Below are 16381 nucleotides of genomic sequence, written 5' to 3' on the forward strand. Positions count from 1 at the left end.
GGAAATCCTCCAGGGACATCTCCATGAAGCGCTCCTGGAGGTACTCCAAAAGCCTTTGCAGAAGGTTTCTGGGCAAGGCAGCCTTGTTCCGTCCACCATGGTAGGACACTTTACCACGCCATGCATGTAGCAAGTAATGGGGTATTATTGCATGACAAAGCCTAGCTCCGTATGGTCCCGGTAATTGCTGGCATTCAAGAAACATCCGTTCTTTATCTCTCTCTGTTATCCTCAGCAGAGTGATATCGTTTATGGTAACCTGGTTGAAATTAAGAATTTAATTAAGGGGACAGAGATGGCCATTTTCCTACTGGGCTGTTGCTTAAAAGAAAGCCTTCCTTGCACGTAGCAAAGCGGGGGGAGGGGTGGGGTAATGGTGCTGAGCTTTTTAGCGTTTGGCCAGCAGGAATCTTCCCAGCTACCAGCCACGCAGTGGGGGGAGGGGGAAGGAGAAAGGGGCGTGATTAGCAGTGATCTTCCATGATACCAGCCATGCGGTGGGGGGAGGGGTAAAGCAATCCTAGAGAATTGGATTGGGGAGGGGAGGGGTTGGCGTCTGCTGCTGCCTGTTAACAGGAAAGAAGCATCAGAGGGCACTGCGTATATGAAGGCTGGAGAAGCTGTGGCTTACCATGACCGCATACAAGCTGAATTGTGATGCCCGGACCTGCGTCTGTGAGATCTGTAACATCAGAGCCGCAGGCACTCAATATTAAAAGTTTCCAAATGCGACCTTGTAGTGAAATCACATGTGCTATGTAAGGTGAATAGCGTTGTTCACTGTGAAAGAGTATAACCATTGTTCTGTAAAATGTATCTTTTTAAATCCTTCTCTCTCTATTTTCCCTCTCTCATGCAGCTGCACATTTTTCAAGCCTCCTTACTCCATCCCGAAGGCTAGCTCAGATAAGGCGGAGGAAGAAGAGGATGCGAGATGAAATGTTCTCTGAAATCATGGAAGTAACCCGCAATGAAAGAGCTCATCTGAAGGAGTGGAAGGACGTGGTAGCAAAGTACAGGAAAGATGCCAGTGAACGTGAGGATAGGAGGGACGAACGTAAGGATAGGAGAGACGCTCGAGATGAGAGGTGGCGGCAGGAAGATCAGCGGTGGTGGGATGCAATGCTGGAGCTGCTGTGTGATCAAACTGATATCCTCCGACGTCTGGTGGATCTTCAGGAAGAGCAGCGGGGTCACAGAGTGCCGCTGCAGCCCATGTTTAACCACCCTCAGTACTCACCATGTTCCATATCTTCTTCACCCAGACGTGTAAGAACGCGTGGGGGAAAGCTTTGTGCACCCGCCCACTCCACCCCCGTGGACAGTCCAACCAAAAGGCTGTCATTACATTGAAATGTGCTTAATGGCCTTTTCCTTCCTTCCGATCCTCCTCCCAAACTACACTTGGGATACCTTGTTAATTCTCTTCCTCTTTTTATAATTACATGCTTTTTAAACGATAGTGACTTTATTTCCTTAAGCAAGCTGTAATCGAAGGGGGAGGGTGGGTTGCTTACAGGCAAGGAGTCAATAAAGGGGGGGAGGTTCATGAAGGGGAAACAAACACAGCAGTCACACCGTACCCTGGCCCGTGATGAAACTCGTTTTCAAGGCTTCTCTGATGCGCACCGCTTCCTGTGAGCTCTTCTAATCGTCCTGGTGTCTGGCTGCGCGTAATCAGTGGCCAGGTGATTTGCCTCAGCCTCCCACCCCGCCATAAAGGTCTCCCCCTTACTTTCACAGAGACTGTGGAGCACACAGCAAGCAGCAATAACAAAGGGGACATTGGTTTGGCTGAGGTCTGAGCGAGTGAGTAATGTGCACCAGCGCGCCTTTAAACAGCCAAATGCACATTCTACCACCATCCTGCACTTGCTCAGCCTGTAGTTGAACAGCTCCTGACTACTGTCCAGGCTGCCTGTGTATGGCTTCATGAGCCATGGCATCAAGAGGTAGGCAGGGTCACCCAGGATTACGACAGGCATTTCAACATCCCCAACTGTTAATTTTCTGGTCCGGGAAGTAAGTCCCTTGCTGCAGCCGTTTAAACAGAGTAGTGCTTCTGAAGATGCGAGCGTCATGAACCCTTCCTGGCCATCCCACGTGGATGTTGGTGAAACGTCCCTTGTGATCCACCAGTGCTTGCAGCACCATTGAAAAGTACCCCTTGTGGTTTATGTACTGGGTGCCCTGGTGCTCTGGTGCCAAGATAGGGATATGGGTTCCATCTATCGCCCCCCCACAGTTAGGGAATCCCATTGCAGCAAAGCCATCCACTATGACCTGCACGTTTCCCAGAGTCACAACCTTTCGTAGCAGCAGCTTAATGATTGCTTTGGCTACTTGCAGCACAGCAGCCCCCACAGTAGATTTTCCCACTCCAAATTGATTCCTGACTGACCGGTAGCTGTATGGGGTTGCAAGCTTCCAGAGGGCTATTGCCACTCGCTTCTCCACTGTGAGGGCTGCTCTCATCTTGGTATTATGGCGTTTCAGGGCAAGGGAAAGCAAGTCACAAAGTTTAAAGAAAGTGCTCTTACGCATGCAAAAGTTTCGCAGCCACTGCGAATCGTCCCACACCTGCAAAACTATGCGGTCCCACCAGTCTGTGCTTGTTTCCCGGGCCCAAAATCGGCGTTCAATGGGTAGAACCTCCCCCATTACCAGCAGGAGCTCCAAAGCGCAGGGGCCCGCGGTTAGGGAGAATTCAGTGTCCATGTCCTCATCACTCTCGTCGCCGCGCTGCCGTAGCTGCCTCCTCCTCGCCTGCCTTTGCAGTTCATGGTTCACCATAGACTACACGAGAATGCGCGAGGTGTTTACAACGTCCATGATTGCGCTATTGATCTGAGCAGGGTCCATGCTTGCTGTGCTATGGCGTTTGCTCAGTTCACCCAGGAAAAAAGGTGTGAAATGGTTGTCTGCTGCTTTCAGGAAGGGAGGGGTGAGGCTGTACCCAGAACCACCCGCGACAATGATTTTTGCCGCATCAGGCACTGGGGTCTCAACCCAGAATTCCAAGGAGCAGGGGAGACTGGGGTCCTGGCCACTAGCTGTGTACAGCCCACTGCCAGTCTGGCTGTGAAGTCTTGCTAGCTGAGGTCCTGACTACAGGCCCTGCTCATCCCGCTGCCGGCTTAGGTTAACAGAACCTCAGACCAGCAGTGGGCTGAGCGGGCCGGCAGCATAAGATCAACATTTTAATTTCATTTTAAATGAAGTTTCTTAAACATTTTGAAAACCTTATTTTACAATACAAAACTAGTTTAGTTATATAATATATAGACTTATAGAGAGAGACCTTCTAAAAAACATTAAAATGTATTACCGGCACGCAAAACCTTAAATTAAAGTGAATAAATGAAGGCTCGGCACACCACTTCTGAAAGGCTGCCGATCCCTGGTCTAGATATACTTGGTCCTCCCCCAGGGTAAGAGGCTGGACTAGATAATCTCCAGGTCCCTTCTAGCTCAAATTTCTCAGATTAATCCAAGGATTAAACTGGAGCTGCAATTAACATTAGGCAGGTGTCAACAGACATGAGCCAAGGTAGACAGATCAGCCCAAAACTTCTCTTGAATGAAGGAAATACAGCCGTAATCCTGAAATGTCTGGTCAATTTCAGGCTGGGGAGCTTCCCAGAAGAGCAGGGAATCCATTAGGGTGCTGGCAAGCATACTGTATTGTAATGTGTATGTTTCCCATTACACCACAATTGCCCCATAAATTGATTATTCTTACTGAACAGCATCTCCCGTCCTACTCTGCGACTATTGCAGAAGCTGAACAGTGCCAATAGGAGAATCGGGAAAAATCTTTTTACCTGTAAAATGAGATCACTGGACAAAATATAGAATGTGATAGCATTTTACACTACGTAACTGTACTTCACCTGGCTCAAGAGTTGATAAACACACATGAAATCCCTCTGAAGATTCATTTTCCATGAAACTGTACTAAGAGCCAAACATGGATTGGGGTAAGAGATGCATGCCAATTTTCTCTCCTGCACCCCTGTATGCCTTGTTGTCTACAATAGCGGGAGCATTAGATTAGGAATTTTATTAACCCATGTGCAATGGATAAGGTTTAGGAGATGTGTATAGTTTGTATTTTGAAAATGGGAGAGAGAAAAGTTATATCAGATTATTAAAATGAGGGGAATGTCTAAGCTCTGATGTCCACTTAACTTAAAACATGTTTCAATTATTAGATCAACAAATAAAAAAAATAAAATAAAACAATACTACCCACATATGAATGAAATTATTTTATTAGGTTAGAAAAGGTCTTCCATATTATTGTTGAGTGAATATTTATGGAATATTCACTCAACTGGAGCGGGGAAAGGGGTGCGCAGCAGGAGATAAAAGTTTGATACAAATACAGGATGTGGACATTTTAGAGCTCTGAGGTTTGTGTCTCACAAACTTGACTCACTAGAGAGATCTAGTAACAGCCTCCTGGCTATTTAAAAAAAATTACTTGTTTTCCAGGGGTAAGTCCACCATCAAAAAGCTAAGTGCAAGCAAAACAGAACCCTTATCCCACTGAAATCTTATCTGGATTTTAGCGCAAACCCTTAGAGTTGGCAGAAAATGCTTATACTAGTGAAAAGTGATCATGCTGGAGGTTTCACTTTCCCCCAAAAAATCAAAATTTTCTAGCTAGACAATGTGTGTATTCATTTCATTAACTCAGAACAGCAAGAGAAATTTAATAAAAATACATCTTACTAAATGCAAACAAGTAGCTTAGTAATTAATACTTGTATATTGTGTTTTCTATTTGTTATCCACCTCTCCAGCATCACATATTGTTCAGTTAGCTATTCCATTCAAGTGTGATGTACCTTTATCTGTAGTTTACCAGCACATGTACATTCTAAGCAGTTTAAATGTATTTAAAATAGCAGTGATGAGCTCAATGCTAGCAACCAGCCACGCTAATTTGCTTACACATTAAAAGTTCATTTGGAGAACTCTCTTCACAGTCTCCATGTATTTATCACCAGCGACAGGTTTCCTCTGGCTGCCAGGCTCCAGAAATTTCTTAACTGTGGGGATGTTGCTTATTCTTACTTTAAAAGCCTAAAAACCAGAAAGTGAGAGAAAAAATTACATCAATTTGTGTAAAAGCAGAGGACCTGACTGAAGAGGGCAGTGTTTGGTTGCCATTTAACCCTAGGAATGTCAGAGTTTAAGGTAGACAAGGTGGGTGAGGTAATATCTTTTACTGGACCAACTTCTGTTGGTGAGAGAGAAGCTTTCGAGTCACAGAGTTCTTCTTCAAACCTGGAAGAGGTATGTAGTTCTCAGCAGCCAGCTCAGGAGTCTGAACAATTGATGTGTGTCTCTTATGCTTGTCACCTGCAGCTCTATGGTTCGCCGACTGAGAAACCGAGAGGCCTCTCTAGGAAGGCTTTTCACGTTCCCGTCTGGTGTTATCTGGACCAGTGATCTGCTAGGTCACCCCAATCCTTGACTCTGGGAGCCAGCCTTACCCTGCTCTGCTGTGAGAATCTCCACTCCTGGGCTGTTCACACACAGCCTCTGACATGTAAGCTGCTCCATGGATTGTGCAACCAAATGACACTAGCCAATATCTCCGGTCCCAGACACAACCCTAGTTATACCTGCTGGATGCTGCAAGCTTATACGAGTTTGTCAATTTAACAAAGTAATTGATATATTGCAAGGGGATTCTCTGATACACTTCAAACAAATTCACTGCTTCAGGTAGAATAAACAAACAGGTTTATTAACTACAAAGATAGATTTTAAGTGATTATAAGTCCAAGCACAGCAAGTCAGATATGATCAAATGAAATAAAAGCAAAATGCATTCTAAGCTGATCTTAACACTTTCAGTGCCCTTACAAACTTAAGGCATGGCTACACTTGCAGATGTAGAGCGCTTTGGGTTAAGCCAGCCTTCGGAGAGCACAGTAGGGAAAGCGCTGTAGTCTGTCCCCGCTGACAGCTGACAGTGTACTGACGTGGCCACATTAGCAGCTCTTGCAATGGCCACAGAGAGCAATACATTGTGGTAGCTATCTCAGCATGCAAGTGGCTGCAACGTGCTTTTCAAATGGGGGGTGGGGTAGAGTGTGACAGGGAGTATGTTGTGTGTATGTGGGGGGAGAGAGAGTAGGGTTTTGGGGGGCTAAGTTGTAAGTTCAGACAACAGACCTGCCCCTCCCCCTCTCACACACAGCATTCCACAGTAATGGTTGCTTTGTCTCAGAGCAGATAAGCAACCGGCTGTCAGAAACGGAGCTTTCAAAGGGCATATCCGCATTCCTGCGGTGATTATAAAACAATGGCAAGAGTGGCCACTTGACTTAAGGGGCTTATGGGACATTTCCAGAGGCTGATCAGAGTGCAGTAATGCAACACCTCGTTCACACTGGCACCATGGCACTCCAATGGGGGCGCAGCAAACATTATTCCACTTGCCAAGTGGAGTACCAGCAGCGCTGTAGCCAAGGAGTCAGAGCACTCTACGTGCCTTGCCAGTGTGAACAGGTAGTGAACTTGGGCACCCAGGGCTCTTTTATTGCACTGTAACTCACAAGTGTAGCCAAGTCCTCAGATGCGTCTCACCCTTCAGCCTGGCTCTCCCCTTTGATCAGCGCTTCAGTTGCTTGGTGTGGTGTCTGTAGATGTAGGTGGAAGAGAGAGAGAGCGTGCTCAAATGCCTCTCCCTTTTATCATGTCCTTTCTTTCCTCTTGGTTTTGCCCCTCCCCTTCCTCTCCCCCACCGTTCAGAGTCAGGTGAGCATTATCTCATTGCAGTTCCAAACTGACCAAAGGAAGGGTCTCACTCAAGAGTCTAACAGATTCTTTTGTTGCTAACTAGGCAAGCGTCCTTTGTTCCTATAGGGCTGGTCTGGTCCCATAAATACCCTGATGAAGTGTGAACTGTCTCTCAGCTCTTGGAGCAATTTTGCCTGGGCTTATTTTTAAACCATGAGGATACATTTTCAACCTCATAACTACATACATGAAATTATAACCTTACTATAACATTACTGTAAACAACCATGCTCAGTGCATGATAAGCCTTTCAAAGACACCCAACATGACAAACTTTCCACTGGATACCACACAATCATTTTATAAAGATGAACGTGGGGGTGTAGGGTGCCCCTCCAAGAGATAGAGCATCACACCATCCCAGGAAAGGGTATTCTCACCTTGAAAAGTATAAAGAATTTGCATTTGAATTATGAACTTGCAATTCTGCATTGTTCAGGCAAGTGAGGGAAATGCTGTCCAGAAGACAATACCAGATATCTTGTGGCTTACTGTAAATGCATGGCCTCCTCTCAGGTGCCCCTTGTGATAGCACTCTCAGGTCCCCAGTAACTCCATGCAAGCTTGTCTTCTAGTCCATCAACAGTTTATTGACAAAATATAGTGCAAATAGTCCATAGCAGAATCCCCAAAACACAGTCAATATCACCCAGTTCTTGTTCTGACCATACCCCAGTGTCTTCCATCACAGGTAGGCTCATCAGTCCTCATCCATCCCTCTGCCAGGACCACCAACCCAGCCCTTCCTTCTGGGGTGCAACCCCACTATTCCCAGGGGAGACTTCCCCAGCCTTTCGGTTGGGAGCATCCATCACGCTCCCTTCTCACTGTTCCTCAGGATCCAGTTCTCCATCTCCAGGAAATGTCAGTGGGTAAGCTCCTCTGCTGCTCCCCTTCTTTCAGCCCTGTCTCTGGCTTGCAGACACCAACCAGAAAATGCCTCTTTTTGCTCTCCTGACTTCAACCGTCTCCCAGGAACCACATTCTGTCTCTAGCAGCTCTCACTTCCTGCCCTTTTCCTGTCTCAGTCTGCTCACAGTCTCTTTCTTACCAGGCTTCTTACAGCCCGAAGTGCTCTCCCAGCCTGCTAACCAGGGGTGGATCTAGGTATTTTGCTGCCCCAAGCACGGCAGGCAGGCTGCCCTCGGCGGCTTGCCTGTGGGAGGTCCCCAGTCCCACGAATTCGGCGGCAGTCTGCGGGAGGTCTGCCGAAGCAGCAGGACCAGCGGACCCTCCGCAGGCATGCCGCTGAAGGCAACCTGCCTGCCGCCCTCACGGCGACCAGCAGAGTGCCCCTCGTGGCTTGCCGCCCCAAGCACGCACTTGGCGTGCTGGTGCCTGAAGCTGCCCCTGCTACTAACTGACCAATTGGAGACACCTGGACTGAAAAAGCAGAGCTGGACCAGTAAATTAAACTGGGTTCAGCTATCCTGTTACACTTGCCTTAAAGAACCTACACTAATCTTACTGTAAGTGAACAATGGAGGTGAATAGAAGTGGTAACAAAATATGCCCATCTTTGTCCCCATTTCTGGGAGAATAAATAAAGAAGTGTACAAATGATGAACAGGAAAATGAGAAAGGTTGTCACCTTGCTATATTGAAATTGCAGGGGCTGTCTGTACCTTAAGGTACATGAGTGAAGTTGTATGGAGACTGATATTTTAGGATCCAGAGTTCCCTAGGGCTTCTCTACATAGGCCACTTTAAGGAACTCTCCCACCATCATTTTAGCACCAGTCCAGCTCCAGCAGGGAGGGCTAGAATAGACCAGCTGCTAGTGTTTTTAATACATTGTTGTCAACACCTGCTCTGAATATCTACACCACATACTCTCACCATTGTTAGTATGGTGGAGCTTACCTGCTGCTAGTGCAACAAAGGAAGGGCTCCCAAAAATTGAGAGTGTCAATGCAGTTCTATGGAAGTGTTTGGACCTCAGTCTTGGAGACACATCCTGCATCGGTGCTGTGACTCAGAATAGGTTAGCGTTAGTACTCTCCTGTATGTGGTTCCTCTAATTGTTTATTTAAATTGTGCTCCTATATTCATCTCTGTCCCTTGGACCAAGTCATTAGGGTAATTTAACATGTTTCTTCTTATTTTATCCTAATTATGCAATTTAAGCTTTTAGTCATCAGAGACTAGAGAATGGCACAAAAGGGACACTTAGCCTAGCAACCAGCCTTCCCTGTTTCCTGCCCAATTCCATCACATTATTCTCACTAGTGGTAAACGGATCACAGGGGATACACATGCCTCAGAAGTGCTACACAATGCAGAACCAGATTATTAGGTCACTGTAATAATATTTGCAGTAAAATCTCATATCCAGAGATAGCTTTTTATGACCAGCAAGAAAAGCATTCCTTGGAATGCACAAACAAAAAGCCTAGTTTGGAAAGCAGCGAGAAAAGGAAACTAAAGTTAAAAACTGTCAACAAAAGCTGTAACTGCCACTGCTATTTCAAATACACCAAACACCATAAAAATATCGATACTAACACCTAGGGCTGGTGCAACCTATTAGGCAACAGCGCACTAGGATTTGGGGGGGTGGCATGTTCTTCGGCGGCGACCGCGGCCGCCGGATCTTCAGCCGTCCCAGTCGCCTCCGGCATTTAGGTGGAGGGAGCTGGGGCAGGGGGTGAAGCTGCCACGGGGGGGGGGGCACCTCAGGGTGGGGAGCTGCCATGGGGAAGGTGCCTCAGGGTGGAGGCGGAGGTGCGGAGCTGCCGCAGGGCTCGGGGAGGGGGTGGAGCAGAGGTGAGCTGGGGTGGGGAGTTGTCACGGGGGGGCGCCTCAGGGCGGAGGGGAGGAGCTGCTGCAAGGGGGACACCTCAGGGCGAGGGGGACAGGGAGCTGCCGCAGGGCTCGGGGATGGGGGAGGACGCAAGGTGGAAGTTTCGCCTAGGGCGTGAAACATCCTTGCACCGGCCCTGCTAACACCATAAAACGAGAGAGAGGATGTGATGTTATGAATGTAATATAATATCTCACTGAAAGGTGACAGGGCCAGAAAGAGTTATTTAACTCACAGACTGACCTGACCCATGGCCGAACTTTAGAGTCTGGTTAGGAAGATATGTAAATGAGTAGAGTTTTGAAATGCAAGTCTGCATTGTTAGAAATAGAAGGGGACCTGTTTGCTCAGGTCCTGTGATGTAGGCAAACAAGTCTTGTCTATTGCGATAGCTTTGATTCAAAGATCAAAAAAGGAGTATCAGTATTTAGGAAGACATTTGAGTGAAATAAAATTATTGTGTATATGTCTCTTTGAAGGTTGTGTTAACCTGTATCTGAACAGTTTAATGGATAAATTATCCTGTGCTAATTGCCATGGTATTTAGGAGAAGAAAGTTAAGCCTATTTGTTTTCTCAGGCCAAAAGGCTGCAGGAAATGCATAAGAACCTTGGGATGCGATCCTTCTTGATCTCAGATCTGCTTTGTGTTTCAAAAGGAGGAACCTTAAACCATAAGGATAGAGATTCCCCAGTCACTGACTGGAGTCACCCTGAATATGGACATTGGACTATAACTCATAGATAGACTTTAGACTTTAGGGTCAGAAGGGACCAATATGATCATCGGGTTTGACCTCCTGCACAAAGCAGGCCACAGAATCCTACCCATCCACTTCTATAACAAACCTCTAACCTATGTCTAAGTTACTGAAGTCTTCAAATTGTGGTTTGAAAACCTCAAGCTGCAGAGAATCCACCAGCAAGTGACCCATGCCCCACGCTGCAGAGGAAGGCGAAAAACCTCCAGGGCCCCTGCCAATCTGCCCCGGAGGAAAATTCCTTCCTGACCCCAAATATGGCGATCAGCTAAACCCTGAGCATGTGGGTAAGACTCACCAGCCAGCACTCAGGAAAGAATTCTCTGCAGTAACTCAGATCCCATCCCATCTAACATCCTATCACAAACCACTGGGCATACTTACCTGCTGATAATCAAAGATCAGTTGCCAAAATTAAGCTATCCCATCATACCATCCCTTCCATAAATTTATCAAGCTTAGTCTTAAAGCCAGATATGTCTTTTGCCCCCACTACTCCCCTTGGAAGGCAGTTCCAGAACTTCACTCCTCTAATGGTTAGAAACTTCCGTCTAATTTCAAGTCTAAACTTCCTAGTGTCCAGTTTATACCCATTTGTTCTTGTGTCCACATTGGTACTAAGCTTAAATAATTCCTTTCCCTCCCTAATATTAATCCCTCTGAGATATTTATAAAGAGCAAGCATATCACCCCTCAACCTTCTTTTGGTTAGGCTAAACAAGCCCAGCTCTTTGAGTCTCCTTTCATAAGACAGGTTTTCCATTCCTCGGATCATCCTAGTAGCCTGTCTCTGAATCTGTTCCAGTTTGAATTCATCCTTCTTAAACATGGGAGACCAGAACTGCACACAGTATTCCAGATGAGGTCTCACCAGTGCCTTATATAACGGTACTAACACCTCCTTATCTTTGCTGGAAATACCTCGCCTGATGCATCCTAAAACCGTATTAGCTTTTTTAACGGCCATATCACATTGGTGGCTCATAGTCATCCTGTGATCAACCAATACTCCAAGGTCCTTCTCCTCCTCTGTTGCTTCCAACTGATGTGTCCCCAATATATATCTAAAATTCTTATTATTAATCCCTAAATGCATGACCGTGCACTTTTCACTATTAAATTTCATCCTATTACTATTACTCCAGTTTACAAGGTCATCCAGATCTTCCTGTATGATATCCCAGTTCTTCTCCGTGTTAGCAATACCTCCCAGCTTTGCGTCATCCGCAAACTTTATTAGCACATTCCCACTTTTTGTGCCAAGGTCAGTAATAAAAAGGTTAAATAAGATTGGTCCCAAAACTGATCCTTGAGGAACTCCACTAGTAACCTCCTCCCAGCCTGACAGTTCACCCTTCAGTACGACCCGTTGTAGTCTCCCCTTTAACCAGTTCCTTATCCACCTTTCAATTTTTATATTGATCCCCATCTTTTCCAATTTAACTAATAATTCCCCATGTGGAACTGTGTCAAATGCCTTACTGAAATTGAGGTAAATTAGATCTACTGCATTTCCTTTGTCTAAATAATCTGTCACCTTCTCAAAGAAGGAGAACAGGTTGGTTTGGCACGATCTACCTTTTGTAAAACTATGTTGTAATTTGTCCCAATTACCATTGACCTCGATGTCCTTCAAATTTTTTTACGAGACCTTACATACAACAGATGTCAAACTAACAGGCCTATAGTTACTTGGATCACTTTTTTCCCCTTTCTTAAAGATAGGAACTATGTTAGCAATTCTCCAGTCGTACGGTACAACCCCTGAGTTTACCGATTCATTTAAAATTCTTGCTAATAGGCTTGCAATTTCATGTGCCAGTTCATTTAATATTCGTGGATGAAGATTATCTGGGCCCTCTGATTTTGTTCCATTAAGCTGTTCAAGTTTGGCTTCTACCTCAGATGTGGTAATATCCACCTCCATATCCTCATTCCCATTTGTTATCCTTCCATTATCCCGAAGCTCCTCATTAGCCTTATATAACCTATGGACTAGATCTAAAAGGACTTTTGGCAACTACAACCTCATCTCTGGTATGGATCTGAACCTCAAGAACTGAATTCAAGTCCGTATGTATATTGATCTTTTAACCAACAATCTCTTTTTTAATAAATTTTAGTTTAGTTAATAAGAATTAGCTATAAGCCTGTATTTTGGGTAAGATCTAAGTTATAACTGGACCTGGGTGGGTGGCTTTTGGGGTTGGAAGAACCTTTTCTTTTATATGAGATAAGATTTTCAGTAATTATCATCATCTGACTTGTGTGTCTGGATGGAGGCCTGAGGCTAGGCATTTTAAGGGAACTGCATTGTTTGGACTTCTTTAATACTGGAGCTGTTTTGTGCTGGCTCGGTAAATCTAAGTATTGGAATATCCACCAGGTTTTGGGGTTTGTCTGCCCCGTTTTGTTTGCAGTTCACCCTAATTGAGTGACCTCAGCTGGCTCTCAGGGCAGAATCGTCACAGGGGAACCTTAAAATGCCTATCCGCTGACATACAACAAAAGGAAACATTTCCAAGTAGCATTTCAGTATCATTCTTTGTAAGTTGGCTGCACCTCTGACCTTCCACTCCTCCCTGCCATTTTTCTGATTTTATTCTTTCCCTTTGTGATGCTGTATGATTGAATAGCGGTATTTATATAATTGATATTACCACCACTGTTATATACAATTGCAACAAAACTTGTACAAAGTATGTCATAAGGTGTCAACGAAAAAGTAACAATTTGGTAAGTATGATTATCCTGTTTATATACACATATCATCTTTGTATCTAAAGTTATGAACATTGGCCACAGACTTCTATCTTATACATATGTTGTATTACTGGGTAACACCCACCAGGTAAGATTTCCATTAAGGCCAGATGGCTGTATGTTAATGGCCCATTAGGGGCACTTCACTCTAACAATGGGCCACAGAGGAAACTCATCTCACCCAGTAAGCCTTCCTGTGGATGCCTCAGCAAGAATGGGCAATGCAATGGTTGCACCTGTAAGTCAAAGCACATAAGGACATGTGATATGCTCACGTGACCCTGGACTCCATCTTGAGCCAGTAACTTTCCACAAACAAAGGCTGTGAGGTTTGAGACAGTACATTTTCAGGCACTCAGAGTAGGCCAAAAGCCTAATGGGAAGAAATTGTCTCAAGCAAAATTGTAATCCATTATGCTAGCTTTGAAATTAGTACAATAAAAACAGCATATTGCCTTATCCCCTTTTAAAAGATTCCATGTGCTTCCTATAAGCAAAACAATGGCAAAGGATATAAAAGACCCCTGAGATACCTCCATTTTACCTTTCCTGTCCTGATTCACATCAAAAAGGAGCATTTTGAACTATGGACTTTAGACCTTCCAATCTTTTGGAAGTTACTAGAGAGACTTTATAATCCTGAAGTCTATTCCATCACTGCTACAAACCTGATATAAGGACTTTGCAATTATTTGCATGTATATGATCTAATAACCACTGTTAACTCATTACTTTATTATTAAACCTTAAGTTATTAAAGGATTGGCACCAGTGTGATTATTAGGTCAATATATAACCCCAATTTTACCCAAGTGGCTGATCTCTTGAGATTAGAAGGACCCTTTTTGATTAAATAGGGTTTCAGTAACCACTCAGACAGTCTGGAATCTGGGTGGTGAGCTAAGAGCTGGAATGACTAAGGAAATAGCTTTTTTGTCTTCTTGTTAAGGGGGTGCTTGAACAATTTGTATGGGGGGGGGTACTTAGAGCCACTGAACCAAAATGTAACCCCTGTACATAATGGAAACTACTTCAAGCCAGGGAGTGCAGCAGCACCCCCAACACTTCTAGTTCCAGCACCTATGCTTGTTAACCAGTGTGATGAGTCAGAAGTTCACGTTTGTTACTGGTATAATCTAACGGTAGAATAATCACTAGATTAGGGTGAGTCTGCCCTACTTCTCAGCACTTTGTCCTGCATTTGGCACTCTCAGCTGTGACCCACTTGAGGCACGGTGACACCCCTCCAAGGGTGACACTAGTGTTGCTCTGTGTCTTCCCCGTCCCCCCGTTGTCTCATAAAACAAGGATCAAACTACATTTTACAGAACACAAAAATAGTTCGTCCAGCCTCAAAGCTAGAGGCGGAGACTGATTTGCTTTTATATGTAGAAAGGGCAAACTGCATTTAAACACCCACTTTTCCGGACAAGGAGAGTCGCAATAATCCAAGCCCACTAAAACGAAAGGGATTTGCAACGCAGTCCTAATAGCGTGCAAGCACCAGCTGCACAGAGCAATCGACCTGCACCTAACGAAAGGATCGTGCACCACTCCCCGCAAATGCTTCAGCAAGCTGAAGTGACCCAGACTCGCCAGCAGCTATTGCCCCGAACCAAACCCAGCCCCACACAAGCTACAAGGGGTGACACATAAAAGCAGGACTAGCTCCCCCGCCCTCCAGAGGGGTGGGGCGCAAAACCCTTAATCAGGACCAGCAGCAGCATCGCTGAGCGCCCAGAACTGCAGCTACCAGCTCGGGTCCCACGCACTAACCCGCCCTCCTCACGGTTTGCAACACCAGTGGGCGGGGGCAAGCGGGGAGAACCGCCAGTAGAGAGGATGGTAATTTGCAAATGTTGCAAAGGCTTATGGGAGAGAAATTTAGTGCAAACATTTGGGGCTGTCTTTGGATAGGATCGCTTTTCACCAGTCCTGGTCTGTTGCACACTAAAGTGCACTAGCTGTACTTAATTGGGCCCATAAGCGCCAGCTAGCTGGTTCACCGTAACTGAGAAATAATCATAGTATCAAGCTGTATATACCGAGCTAGCCCCAGCTTACTTTGGATGTGAGGGCGATCTGGCTGCGACATCTGTCACCCCATTGATCGCCAGGGTTGATTCGGCTGATCTGGCTGGCTAGGCGGGTGTCCCCTTCCTCCCTCACCGCTCCATGTGCGTCCCTCCCGAAGCTGCGCGCTCGGTCGAAGAGGACGACCTCCCAGATAGAGGAGTACCGTTCTTCGGTCAAGGGTTTACGGTAGCTGCGCTCCCCTGCTAGAACCTCCAAACAAGCTCAAGGTCCATTTGTAGGAGAACGTAGGGTAGTCAAGCTTCCAAGACTCCAGACACATCCAAGTGAGGCGCTGCATGTGGCAGTCTGCCTTTCTTTTTCTTCTGTTTCCAACCCACGAAATAATGCTGCCCATTTCTCAGTAGCACTTTACTTGGAAAGTACAACGGTTAATGAATTTGATCAGAATTGGCTTTTAGTTGATGCTATATGTGCAAGAAAAATGCAGGTCTTTTCTATAGTAATTTTACCATGGGGGACCTGAGGCAGAAATTGTGATTTGCCCCATGTCACACAATAAGCATGAAGTACTGCAGTAACAGAAATACAGATGGAATAATAGAGAAATAGTGAGTCTGCTGATATGTGGGTTACCTACATTTGCCTTGTAGTTCTATAGATAGCTGTTTAAAATGCATATGAAGATAGGGGATGTTAAAAGGTACATGGCCAACTTTACATGTCATTTCCTGACTTGAGTGTTTAATCAGGACACGTTAACATTCTGCTGATGTATTTTTTCCCCAGATGGAACAGTTATAATCTCTATTAGTAAAATAATTCTAGGATGTTTTATTTCACCATCCAATTATTAAAAATATGTTGCATTAGACAATTTTAGATGTAAACATTAAAAAACAAAAACAAAACAAGGAGGGGAGCCAAACAGCTCTAGATGTCCTAAAAAGTAACCAAACTTGCAGTAACAATGACCACCAGCAGCATTGAATGCTCAGCATTAACATTGAGCAGATGAGCAACTCAAAACCAGAAAAGCTTTTTCCTCTCTCCCAGGAACAAGCCTTTCAACCTTCCTCACAATCTCTCTCAGCTACATGGCTTTGGCACCATACCTAGAAGGAAATTAGATTCCGGCTGTGAACCAAAGGGTGGAAGGAGGTGGGAAGTAAGTTCCAGCAACCTGTGACTCTTTGAGTATC

This window comes from Gopherus evgoodei, chromosome 3 (genome assembly GCF_007399415.2).
Source record: "Gopherus evgoodei ecotype Sinaloan lineage chromosome 3, rGopEvg1_v1.p, whole genome shotgun sequence".
NCBI classification, from domain to species: Eukaryota; Metazoa; Chordata; order Testudines; family Testudinidae; genus Gopherus; species Gopherus evgoodei.